The sequence below is a fragment of the Aethalodelphis obliquidens genome, unplaced genomic scaffold (genome assembly GCF_003676395.1).
Source record: "Aethalodelphis obliquidens isolate GAN/ISIS:26980383/991018 unplaced genomic scaffold, ASM367639v1 scaffold48, whole genome shotgun sequence".
NCBI classification, from domain to species: domain Eukaryota; kingdom Metazoa; phylum Chordata; class Mammalia; order Artiodactyla; family Delphinidae; genus Aethalodelphis; species Aethalodelphis obliquidens.
The window spans coordinates 3,796,808-3,810,856 of NW_020837992.1; positions in this window are offsets into that span (position 1 = coordinate 3,796,808).

Sequence of the window (14,049 nt, forward strand, 5' to 3'; positions counted from 1 at the left end):
ATTTGTAGACTTTTTGATGATGGCCATCTGACAGGTGTGAGGTGATACCTCATTGTTCTGATTTGCATTTCACTAATGCTTAGCAATATTGAGCCATAACAAGAATGAAATTCTGCAGCAAATGGATGGACCTACAGAATATCATGCTTAGTGAAATAACTCAGAGAAAGGCAAATACTGTGTGACACCACTTATATGTAGAATCTAAAAAATAATACAAGTGAATGTATATGCAGAACAGAAACAGACTCGCAGACATTGAAAATAAACTAGGGGTTACCAAAGGGGAGAGGGAAGGGGAAGGGGCAAATTAGGGGTATGGGATTAAGAAATACCAACTACTATGTATAAAAGATAAGCAACAAGGATATATTGTACAACACAGGGAATTATAGCCATTATTTTATAATAACTTTTAATGGAGTATAATCTATAAAAATACTGAATTCTATGCTGTACACCTGAAACTAATATAATATTGTAAATTACACTTCAATAAAAAAAATTCAAAGTAAAGAAGATTGGCACTATTATAAACTCAAGAATAACAACCTCAAACGGGTACTATATACTCCCAGGCAATTACCACATTTCTCTAGGAAGTTGGATTTCCCATTTTCCAAGACCTCCCTTTCCTCAAATTTTCCACTCCTCTTTTGATTCCTTTATTTTCAGAAAATGAGTTTGCCACAAAATTAGAAAAAATTGGTAAGAAAACAGCAGCCAATAGGCAGGAACTCCATATTTCCATCATCAAATTTACAAACCTACCTTCCTTTGCACCCATGTTATTCTTCTTTTGGTACAACAAAGGAAATATTCTTCCTATAAAACCAGATGATGTACATGTACTCTGGATCTCATCTTATGAACTCCATCCCTGTGATCCTCTCTTATACATCATCATTTCGACCTTTCTTCTATAATAATTCCTGTCAGCATTCAAATGTGCAATACTACAGTATAGTCTATCTGGAGCCAAACTGCCTGATTTGCTTCCCTGCTTTTGCATTAAATAAATGCTATTGAGAGTTAATGCTTTGAGATATACTATGTTTACTCTTCCTTTTCTATATATCTTTTTTGTCTGTCCACCCCCACCCATTATGTAAATCTTCTCTCAATACATTCAGATTTAATAGTATTCTATTAATTTCATCCTGAAGAAATATTTTCCAGGGCATTCTGATCTACTTCCATTTGGATAGGTTTTTCTCCAGCCTGTTGCATGTCTGTCATTTTGATATCTGCCTTTATCATCCTACTGGGAAAAATCTTTTCACCTCTTTCTTTTGTTGTATTACCTAGATCTCATATCTTCTTCCTCTTTCTTGAGTTAGCTCTCTTATTTTAGCAAAACACATTCTCCAGTAGCTTCCTGAGAAAGAGCACATAGGATCTTATATGTCTGAAAATATCTTTTATTTCATCCACATGTTTGATTGCTAATTTGGCTGGGTATAGAATTTTAGGTTAATGTCTGCTAGCTTTCGGTGTTGCTGTTGAAAAGCCAAAAGGATTTATGATTCTAAATTTAGGGCTTTCTCTTTGTTTCCAGTATTCTCAAATTTTCATGATGCTGTGTTTTGGAGTGGATCTATGTACTATGTTGGGTACTTGGTAAATCCTTTCAATCTAGAATCTCATGACATGCAGTTCTGGGACATTTTCTTGAACTATTAGTTGTTGGATTCCTTCCCTCCATTTTCTCTGTTCTTTCTTTTTGGAACTTCCACTATTTGGATGTTGGACCTCCTGGACTGGACCTCTATCTCTCTGTTACTGGGAGCTTTCTTAAAATTTACCTACAGCTTTCTGTTGCATTTTCTTTCTGCTATTGTATTTTTAATTTCAAAGAATTACTGTTTGTTTTTGAATTTTTATCATATTTTTCTGTAGTTTCATTGATGCAAAATCTTCTCTTACTACTTTAAGAATATATGTGTAAATACAATGTTAGTATTTTTCTGTCACCATAGTCTCTGTTTATTCCATGTTATTTTTTTTCCTAAGTTTGTTTTCACTTTTGTGTTTCTTATTAAAGAGTATCTTCAGATGTCTGATGATTCTTGACTATCCACTCAAATTTAAGAATTTGGCAAAAACTAAGTTTTGTGGTGTGGATGGGGCTGGTTTACTGTGGAATTTACTGTAGAGTGATCATGTAGGGCCAGCTGATTGGAAAATATTTCATGTCAATATCATTAGTTTTTTTTGTTGGTGTTGTTCCTCAGAGAAGAGTTTTCCAAAATCCTGCCTGAAGGGCATAATTCTGGCAACTAGCATTCTTGGAGCCTAGTGGCAGAAGAAGGTTTTTTGTCTCAACATTCAGCATATAAAAACACCGCATCATCCTCTTTATTTTAGTACAGAGACCCTCTGTTTTGCCCTCAACTAGAGGCGATGTAGCAAGCACTTAGTTGCTCGGAGTGAGAGAGGAGATCTGAAAGGTATATTTCTTAACCAGATTCTCCATTTTCATGATTTTTTTCCACCCCTGTTTCCAGAGGTATTAACACCACCAATTCCTGAATTTGAGGGGAGCTCCATGGAAAAATAGGGTTGCTGCTTTAGGATTCAGCTTTTTCAAATCTGCTAGGTCAGTTATCACTCATCCAACTCCTGGCTATCTTCCAAAATTTTGTTGGTATTATTTATCATCTCTTTGTCCTTGAGAGTTTCTGCCTTTTAAAATCCCATAATTATTATTTAATGCAGTTTGGGGAGAGTAGACGACCAATGAATATGTTCAACCTGCTATCTTTAACCAGACATCCTGTTTACTCCAACCCACATCCATCTAGCTTCTTTCTCTATTATTTCCCTGAAATAGTTCTTGGTAAGTTCATCAGTGAGCTCTAGGTTGCCTAATCTACAGACTCCTCTAAGCTTCCTCTAATTTGACCTTTGTATAACATCCAACAAACAGTTCTGTTTCTTAAATAACCATATTCTCTTGGACATCATGACAAGAAATTCTTACACACCTCTGATCTCTTCTGAACTCTCAGTTATCCTTGGTGGCTCTCCTTTAACAGACTTCTAAATGTTGGTAGTTTCTCTGTGGTTTGGTGATGAGCCTTCCTCTCTTTACACACTCTCTCTAGTTGATCTCTTCCATTCTTATATCTTGTAACTATTTATAGGTCAAGAAATTGAAAATTTAGATCTTAATCTTTGGACATATTTTTTTAACTTCAGGCCTGTAGTTGCCTTTATGACATCTCCTTTCAGATGACTCACAAACATCTTAAACCTAACATGTCCAATGTCTTATTTTCTCTCTTCCCTCCAAATATTCCTCCCCTCTATCTTCCATGGGTCAATAAATGTCACTTTCATCCACCAGATGCTTGAGTAAAAATCCTGAGAGACATTCTAGATGCATCCCTATTACTCCTCATGTCACCAAGTCCTGGAGATCCTATTTCCAAAATAAATCTTAAAATGATCCTCTTCTATTGACATTACCTAGTCCAAGCTATTATCCATTTATTGGCTTTTGATCCTTGAAGAAGTTATCAAACTTCTCTAATCCTCAGTAACCATACCTACAAAATACAGAATAATAATATCTCATAGAGTTATTGTGAAGATTACATGAGATAATACATGACAATGCTCTGTATGTACATTGTAAGCACTCAACAAATGCTATTATAATTATTATCACCATCATCATCACATACACATATTACTGCAGTAGCTTCCTCCCTGGTCCTCCACTTCCACTCTTGCCCCCTTAATCCATTCCCTACAGAGCAGCTAAAATAACTTGGAGAAACATAAATTTGATGCCTTCTTTAAAGTGCTTTGTCCTCCCAGTGCTCTTAGGATATTCCTAAATTACACGTTAACATCATTTGTTTATATTTTCATTTATTTAAATAAATACTGAATGTCTACTATATATCTAGTACCTTATTAGGTGTTCAGAATAGAATGGTAATAAGAAATAACTGGTCCCTGCCCTCATGGACAAACTATTTGGGGACACACATAAAATAAGCAAATAACATGTGGTAAATATGAATAAGGATAAGTGCTTAATATAGCTTATAGATGCTGCGAATCTGAATACTTGCTTCTAAAACTTCATCTCATGTTCCTCTTTCCCTGCTTACCACACTATGGCCAGACTGGCCTGGAAAATATTTCATTTCCTCCTGCAACATAGTGTTTGCAAGTGTTATAGCCCTACTTAGAATGCTCTTCTTACTCATCAGCTAACTCCTATTCATGCTTCAGGTTTTAGCTCAAATGTCACTTTCTCAAAAAGGCTTTCCCAGATTAATCACTTTAGGTTCTCCCACCCCATTATTCTCGTCATAGCACCTGTATTTCTATTTCTTTATAGCATTGTGTTTCCCCTCCCCTACCCTATGTATACCCAGCACCTAGCACAGTTCCTAGAACAACATGAACATTCAAAAATGCTTATTGAGTGAATGACTATCCCTGTAATCCTGAGGTAGTTGATACCATATGGTACAAGAAGTAAAATTAAAGAAAACTGCTTAACAATTTATCTGAGATATATTGACTTTAGCTGTTTCTAGCCAAATTCAAGATCATTTTCTCAGTCTTCACTGTTATAGAGTAAGAGTAAAAACAATACGGCTGGATGTTAAAGGAAGGGTCTAATGGGAAGAGTCACTTTGGCAGAAGGTGAACATAATTCAAAGTCTGTTCCTTAGTTTTGTAGGTTTAAAAAACTTGATTTGATTAGTTTATTCCATAATATTCAAGCTCTGGGAGAAGTAATTCAGCCTAATAAAATTCATAAGAGAAAGATTTATCAATCCTAATACAAAGTATTTAAGTCATAGTAGAAGGAAGTTTGGAATTCTATAGTTGTAAAGTTATGTCCACAATAGGATGGATAATTTTGTGAAATATCCCATGTAATAAACTCTAAAAAGGATTCTTACTCTATGATAAAGGACACATTTTCTTTTTCTATTTAATTCAACATAAATATCCAACAGGATTGAAGTGAACTGTGTTAGACATATTCATTGTTACTTGATAAAGTACTTCTTCCTTTAAAATAAATACTGACAAATTCTCACTATCCCCCCCTCCATTGTTGATGGTAAAATTATTTAAAATAAATTTATTTTATTTTTATTTATTTTTGGTTGCGTTAGGTCTTTGTTGCTGCATGCGGGCTTTCTCTAGTTGCGGCGAGTAGGGGGCACTCCTCGTTGTAGTGTGCGGGCTTCTCTTATTGCAGAACACGGGCTCTAGGCATGTGGGCTTCAGTAGCTGTGGTGCGCAGGCTCAGTAATTGTGGCTCGCGGGATCTAGAGCGCAGGCTCAGTAGCTGTGGTGCATGGGCTCAGCTGCTCTGCGGCATGTGGGATCTTCCCAGACCAGGACTTGAACCCGTGTCCCCTGCATTGGCAGGCGGATTCCTAACCACTGCACCACTGGGGAAGCCCTAAAATTATTAAATCATTTGCTTCATACGTGATATTTCCATTTCCAACATTATATCTTTTTTTAAAACACATTTTATGGCAGTTTTTTTTGAATATCATAAAAAAGGTGTTGCTGTGGATCTCCATTTCCAGTAATGTTGGGCTAGACATTCAGGCAAACCCTTCTTGCTGAAGCAGTGGAAAGCCAAAAATACAGTGAAGAATTTGAAGGATTGCCAAGGCCTGTATCAGGATGAGGATAGAAGTCAGGTGTGATGCAACCAACATTTGGGACCACTTTTATTCTGGAGACATTCCTCTATTCCAGAATGGGTGGCTGAGATGCTGAGGGATGCTTCTGATAGCTCCACAGAAGCAAGGGATCCGAGATTGGAGTCCAGATCCACTAATGGTTGGGACCTAGTGAACCACACTCACTGCAGGTTGGGACCTCAAAGAGCTGTACCCGAGAGTGAGCATAAACTCTCCCAGCACTGGGATGGGGACTAGCTCTGTTGGACTTACTAAGTTACGGTTATGTATATACTCTACTTTGTGAGCCAGTTAAGAGGCTATCAGGAATAATTTTGTCTATATTTTGTATTTAACCTCAGCATTGATTTTGAACTTGACTCCTGAGTAAGCTTCAATTCCAAATTAACAGCTTTCAGCCTACTGCAATTATTCAAGAGGGCCATCATTAGGGTTTTAGACCTGGTCAAGTCACTGTGACACCTACTCTAATTATTAACAAGATTAATTAATGAAGCCCTTCAATTGAATACAGAGAAACGCCATCATAGTAAGATCAGAAAACACTTCTTGTTATACAGAAGGAATTTTAGAAAGATAGAATGGCAGAGGAGCAGTTATGAGGAAGGCAGTTACCAAAGTAAAGACAAAAGACTATTCTCAAAGCTGGTTTCTCATGAATTCTTGATTTTTTACTAAACTCACACATATGGAAGTCATAAAAGTTTTAGTGAGTGTAGGAAAATATGTTCATGATACCCTGGCACTTGATGTCATCTGATAAATACCCTCAAAATCTATAAACACAATAGAGATAAAGACAATCCAAGTCAGAACAAAAATTTAAAACATAAATGTATTTGAGATGCTTTTCTATTCTTAAACCTCTCATTTTAGATTTAGAGATATAATAAACATAGTATATACTACTCCCAATTATTGAAGCCCTACCTTGTAGACTCCACCTTATTACTAAATAAGAGTGTAAGCCATTCCTTTCCAAACACTAACTGGATGGTAAGAGCAGAAAAAGAGAGGAAAAAAAAAAAAAAAGAAAGAAAACCACATGTTTTTTTTTTTTTCCTAGCGAAGAAGTTCTTTTTTAAATTATTCATTTCATAACTAGCATTTGAAACAAAATTTTCAAGATGTCAGGGGCCTAATGACTTGTAGCTCTATTTTTCACTATGCAGGAGGTTACATCACAATATTTGACCTTAATATCAAAGCATCCCTTTCTATTTGTGTTAGGTTTTTGAGGTAAATTTTACTTTGTAATATTCACCCCTTACTGGTCTGAGTTCTTTCCTTCAGAGCCTCGGAGAATAAATGTACTTCATCGTTCATACAACACTTTCCCAGATTTGAAGTTAGCTGTCACATCAATCTGAGACCCCTTTTCTCTTTTACAGGTAATTGTCTACAGTTCCTTCAGACATCCGATTACAGCTGTCAAACCTTAGATTTTCATCATGTTTTACAAGTAAAACCCTCATCCAAACCAATGCAATGTGATTAAAGTAGGATACATTAATACTATTGCTTCCTTTTTTCTAGATCTTTTAACTATTAAAATGCAACTATTTTTGCAACCAAAGTCATATCACCCTGTTGGGATCAGAATAGTTAAGTTCTATTGCTATTTCTTCCTCAATTCAACTATAAAGCCAGGTTTTACTCATCCTGGACTTACATAATGTGTTGTGTTAGCACTTAAGGGCAGGACTTCACATTTATGAGTATTCAATCTTAGGATTTTTCAGCCTGTTGAGATTTTTGAATTGTCATCTATTGTTATCTATAACTTTAATAACTGTCTTTAAATAGTGGATGAAGACGGACTGCATGAGGCCAAGTATATAGGACTGACATAAGCCATCAGAGGTTTCTGGAAGTTGACACTGATTCGTTTATATAACCGTGGTCATAGTTGTGGTTCTCAAATTTTTATTATCATCAAAATTATCTGGAGGGCTTGATAAACAGATTGTTGGTCTCATTTATTTCTGACTTCTGAGAATTTACATTTCTAAAAAGTTCCCAGGCAATGTGATGCACACATTTTGAGAAGCATTGCCTTATGGGTAGTTAATTGTTCAACAAACTACCACCACATATCCCAGGAGACTCCTTACAAACCTTTTAATATGATGTTTGGCTTGACTTATTCTAAGGTTGGATTTATGTTGACCCCCTAAGATACATTTTGTCCTGATGCACAAATTGATCAGATTGCATTATGGTTCCACTCCCATAATTTTTATGCTTTCATTGAGAAGGAAAGGGTAAGTAGTTCAGTTTAGTTAGAGAGCCGAAACTCTGGCCAATTCTAACTCCAGTGCTGTTTCAAATAAATGTTTAAATGTTGATATTATCAAAGATGAAATAAATTCTCCCAGAGAGATGTTGCAGTTTCCAAACAGATAGATCTAAGTTCACACAGACCTCAGTCTATTATAAATGAAAGGGAACATTCAGCCTTTCCACTTTGACACTTTGTCAGCAACAGACATTGAATTACAACTTTCAGGAGCTGATTGCATACCAGAAAGTTTGGAGTCAAAGACGGGAAATTTCAAATGCCCTCTGGTGTTAAAAAGAAAAAACATTTTACTTTCTCTTATCCAAGTGGTTAAGACTCTACCTATAGAGTGAGATTTGGCAGAGATTCGTACATAAGTCAAAGCAGTGATGATAAATATGTAACTTGACTGTAGCAGCTGTTCACTGGCCCTCTGCCCTCCCCAAAATATGCTCAGACAACAATATTTTCACTTCATTTATTCCTTCAAAACAAGTCAATTCATACAATATTTATGTATTTAAAATTATACACCTCATAAAATCAATGCATCTTAATGACAATGGCAAAATCACATAAGAGTTGTACAAAATGAAAGTAGACATCTCCCAAGTAGCAGCAGTGCGTTAACTTTGAAAAGATGCTGGCAAATAGACAAAATATTTTTAAAACAAGAAAGCACTGTCCATCTTCATTAAGAAAAAATATTTTCTTATGCCAAGTGAAACAGAACTTTGTTGTTTGTCCTTCCCTATACTTTTCAAGTCATATTTTAAAGCTCTAAATTTGACAGTTTTATGGGTTTCTTCTTGCTTCAGGAATTTCAACCTCTACTGCATTAATACAGGAAATACAGGACTATTGTCATTCTCTATTCCTTTTGACAGACTATATGTACTTATTCTGTATTTTAAACTTAATACTTTTTTAAAGGAAAAAAAGTTACTCTTTGCTAAGGAAATTATATTTCCTGTAAACAGCTTATGTGATGAATGGCACCAAGGTGAACTGGAAAACTGACAAGAATTAGGTGCCCTGGTCCTTTTAAGTAACTTACAGGCTACAACTAACTACATATCCTATACCAGTATAGAGTCACGCTCATGTAATCTTAGTAGGAATTGTAAACCTTTCTTAGGTTAACCTGTTTGCCTACAACATAACTAAATCATATCTTCACTATCCCTAAACTCTTAGACATAGATTTGTATTTTTAAAAGCAAGTATAAAAAAGCATTACAGGGCTTCCCTGCTGACGCAGTGGATGAGAGTCCGCCTGCTGATGCAGGGGACACGGGTTCGTGCCCCGGTCTGGGAAGATCCCACATGCCATGGAGCAGCTGGGCCCGTGAGCCATGGCCGCTGAGCCTGCACGTCTGGAGCCTGTGCTCCGCAATGGGAGAGGCCACAACAGTGAGAGGCCTGCGTACCGCAAAGAAAAAAAAAAAAAAAGCATTATAGCAAAATCCTTGTAGTCATGGTTTTATACTGTACTGACAAGCCTTTCCATTACGGCCTTGCTACATTCTATGCCAAGAAATGGGGGAGGGTTAAGGTGATGCAAAGGCATTGCTTGAAAAATTTTCTGAAAAGCATAATTCAAGACTAGGAATGCATTCATTTGAGGATCTCTTCTGTTTATGTGGCACTTTATCTTCTTGCCCCTTTCTCCCTTTACTCTGAAACAGCACGGCAGGGTTACCAATCTCCTCTAAATTCTATCAACCAAGACCTAAAGCAATAATAATAATTGCTTCTAAGTCAAATACTCAAAGCACTGTAAACAAAATGCCAACTAATTTCTGGAGAAGGAAAAAAAAACAAACCCTTTTCCACAATTAGGGAAGTTTTATAATCTTTTAAGTTGGATGAAATGTGCTGAAATACCATAACTCTTAGTAAGAAAACATCTTTAGTTAATAAACTAGCTTATTCAAATCAAGTGTTTCACTTTAGACTTAATGATGTTGCTTACACATGATGCTTTTAAGGCCTTTGACTCAAAAATCAGCTCAAAATCGTTTTGCTTAGAAACAAATGAAGGGTTTTAAGAATCTAATCTTTTCAAAGTTGTAGTAGTCATCTTTGTGCTACAAGGACAAATATGAATACTGCATTGTACAATGAATAAAGAACAATCACATTATAGAAAAAAGTAACACTTTGAATGCTAGGGCACAGAGCATGCTGCTAATAGTTACTGAAATGGAGTTCTGCTGTTACCAAAACACCAGAATGTTGTACCATTGGATACACTATTCACTGATGGTAACTGCTGATTAAGAAGAACTGATAGTTGGCAGTTCCAGAATTATATTTTAATGTCTTTGACAAGGTCCCCGGAGAGGGCTAACATGTAAACTTTTATTTCATATTTTTAAAGTGCTGCAAATAATAACAAATGTGTGTTCTCAATACATGAAAGAACATAAAAATCTTAATATATGGAAGTTTAGGAAGGCCACCTGACACATAAAGAAAAAAAAAATCCCTCTGCTGCTAATCTTCTAAACTCCCTATTCAATTTTTTCAAAAAAGACATAGAAAACTATGTTCAGTTAGGGCAACTTGCAACATTCATGTTTTAATGCCTACACAAGATAGAAAGAATAAGCTAGACAAGCAAGTTAGGCGCATTTATGGGCATGTACAGCTAAATAATATGTTAATTCATTCCTGATTATGATTTTGCTGGGACTTGAACTTCATGGAATAATCAAGTGGTATGACTATATTAGTTTTTGCCAACCGCCTCAAGCTGACCAGCCCCCAAACCTTTCAAGGGTATCACTTGACTGTGCCCATTATCCATTCATGGGAAACAATTAAGAAATCAACCATGAACCACTAACAGAAGATGTACTATACTGATGTCTTCACATGGCTATCACATCACAAAATTCCCAGAGATATTAACTTCTGAAATCACTCTCTCTATCTAGAAGTACATTCACTGCCCTACATCTAATCTTTAAATCCAAAGAAGAGTAAGAAAAAGAAGAATAAGGGAAAGGAGGAGTGGGGGATGGGAAAGCACAATCTTCATTCATTCTGCTACCAATGTAAACTATCCTCGTTTTAATTAAAAAAAAAAAAATCTTGTATGGCAGTCAAAAACTGAATGAATAGGAAGAGGGGTTTCACTCTACTCAACAGCAAATTTAAGAAAAAGTTTCTTTTAATCCTGTTGCAAGATTTCAAAATTCTCAAGATTAGAATTTACAGACATTAATAAACTAATTTCAAGAGTATAAGAAGTACAATTAAAAACATCTAAGTTCTGTGAGGCTTACAAGCTTGAGTTCAGAATTAGCACAAGTTTAGGTTTTTAAATCCTCAATAATTAAATGATCTGCAAATAGTGCTTCATCTTGAATTCCCCATGATCAGAACATTACTTAAAAGTCCTAGTGCTGAATTTCAGCAGCTGATTAATTTAAAAAGTCATTATTGAGAGCAATCTATCAGTATCCAACTGAAGAATGCACAACCTAATTAACAGGTAAAACAGAATAAACTAAGAGCCCCTGAATAAATATTTGACTTGTTATAAAAGCATAAGCTTAAATATGCAAACAAAGCCACTTAAAATAACAGGTTTAATTTTATAAAATATCAGGTTCTATTTTTTTCCATTTGTTAAATTGGAAATTTGTTAAATTAAAATCAAATGTATTGACTGAAAAATTATATATATATATATATATATATATATATATCTTACTTTGCTGTACCCCTGAAACTAACACAACATTGTAAATTAACTATACTTCAATACAAAATTAAAAAAAAATCAAATGTATTGATAGATAAAGGATACTCAATTTTAAAGCAACAGAAATTTATGCTGGGAAGCATCAATATATACCTGACATTATAAATTACTCAATAAATATCTGTTGCATGAATAGACTTCTCTAAAATTCCAGTAAGCAAGTATCAAGTTTGGCCCCTGAAACACTTAAGAAAGGAAGGCAAGGTTTATGAATAATGATGCATAAAGCTCAATTTGATGGGTGCTACCCAGTGGTATACTCTTAACCTACAGCTTTAAATTTAATATTTTCTGGGGGAAATAAGATACAAAATCCTTTTAGACCTGATGACAGGTACAAAGAGATATTCAATCATATTCACTTGTACACATTATGATCGCCAAACATTAAGTTTCACAAACTCACAAGTGCTATTTTTAAGGCTTAGTTAAATAGAAAATTAAACACTTTTGAGCTATAGTGACCACAATAACTTATAATGCCTAAAAGACCTATTCACACAAAAGGTACTCAAGAAATGTCATCTAATGATTTCAAGCATATTTTGTGAATTGTTCCTTAAAGGTACATTTCTCCTAAATTGTTTACATATTCCTTAATTTTATATGGCTATCTCTACCAAGTGAAAGTGCTAAAAGTAAATCTCAATTTTGAAACATTTGCCAAGAAGATATGCTAAAATATACATGTGCTTTAAAGTATACCATTGGGTTTTTTTTTTTGGCCACGCCACGCGGCTTGTGGGACCTTAGTTCCCCAACCAAGGATTGAACTCGCGCCCTTGGCAATGAAAGCACGGAGTCCTAACCACTGGACCGCCAGGGAATTCCCATACCATTGGTTTTCTAAGTGAGATACTTAATCAAAAATGAGACCAAGATAATAAAACTTTACAACATCAGGCCTCTTCACATTATGTAAGATAATGCATAACAAATTATAATTTAGCATCCCTGATCGTCAGAAGAATTAAGAAAAGAGGTAGAAAACTTTTATCTGGAAGATCTCATAGTGAAGCTAAGTTTTAGAGGGTGTGCCTTGTGGATTAGCCCACCAAGCAAATGGCTACACATCTAATATCAGCAGAATTCTGAGAAGGCTGAATAAGGCAAAGATTTAAAAACTGTCATATTTTGTAAGTGAAACAAATTCATTCAATATTATTATCCCGATTACTTTAAAACTATGCGAAAGTCAAGGTAAAAGATGGTGGATAAAAGTGCTAATTTTCAGACACATGAAATCATTTAAAAGAGCATTAGTGGTGGGATAAGGCTAGCATGAAAACAAATTCTGTTTAGGTAGCCAAAGATCTCACAAAAACCAAACCAAAGCACGTTATAATTTTAGATGAAAAGTTTTTTTAGGAGTTGGAGGAAGTGCTCTTAACAAAAGGCTGAGGAAATCAAATCCCTCCAGGCAAATCTTAGGTAGAAAGGCAAAAATAGAGCATTCAAATTTCAAGGAACTACAATTAAAAAAAATATCCTGCTTAATTTTAAAGTTTTATCCAATGTGACAAAGATGAATAAATGAGTTGCATTAAAACATGAGGCCCGGCTTCCCTGGTGGCGCAGTGGTTGAGAGTCCGCCTGCCGATGCAAGGGACACGGGTTCGTGCCCCGGTCCGGGAAGATCCCACATGCCGCGGAGCGGCTGGGCCCGTGAGCCATGGCTGCTGAGCCTGCGCGTCCGGAGCCTGTGCTCCGCAACGGGAGAGGCCACAGCAGTGAGAGGCCCTCGTATCACAAAAAAAAAACACAAAACAAAACATGAGGCCAACGGTCTTTTAAAGCTTCAGTAATCTGCTCAGGCACCTCCTCTCTAATACATTCTACTTTTATAACACTAGAAATCCTTAACTGGGCACTATCAGTTCTCGTTGTTAGGTAACATTCTCAAGGAGTAGACTCAACCCTGTAAAAATTGCTTCTTATGTACTTTTAACTGGTGAAGTACACATTTATAAAGTCTACCAAGTTGCAATATAAATCAGTTTTGACAATTCTGAGTATCTTCACTTGAGGAATCAATTCATAATTTAGAAACTATTAACTCAGTTCTTAAAAGGACTCAATTACCGGAGACATTGTGGTTTATGTCCGGTGGCCTCACCTGAGGCCTTTCGCATTACCCAAAATATGAAGTTGTTTTCTTCTACAAGTTAATGCTGCTGGGTGCTAGTTTATAATACTAAAAGTCAATCTTCAGGTTAGTGTCAGTAGGTAGCAAGGACCACCTATATTCTGTCACCCCAGCAGAGAGAGGGCATGTATCACCACTGTAGACACACATC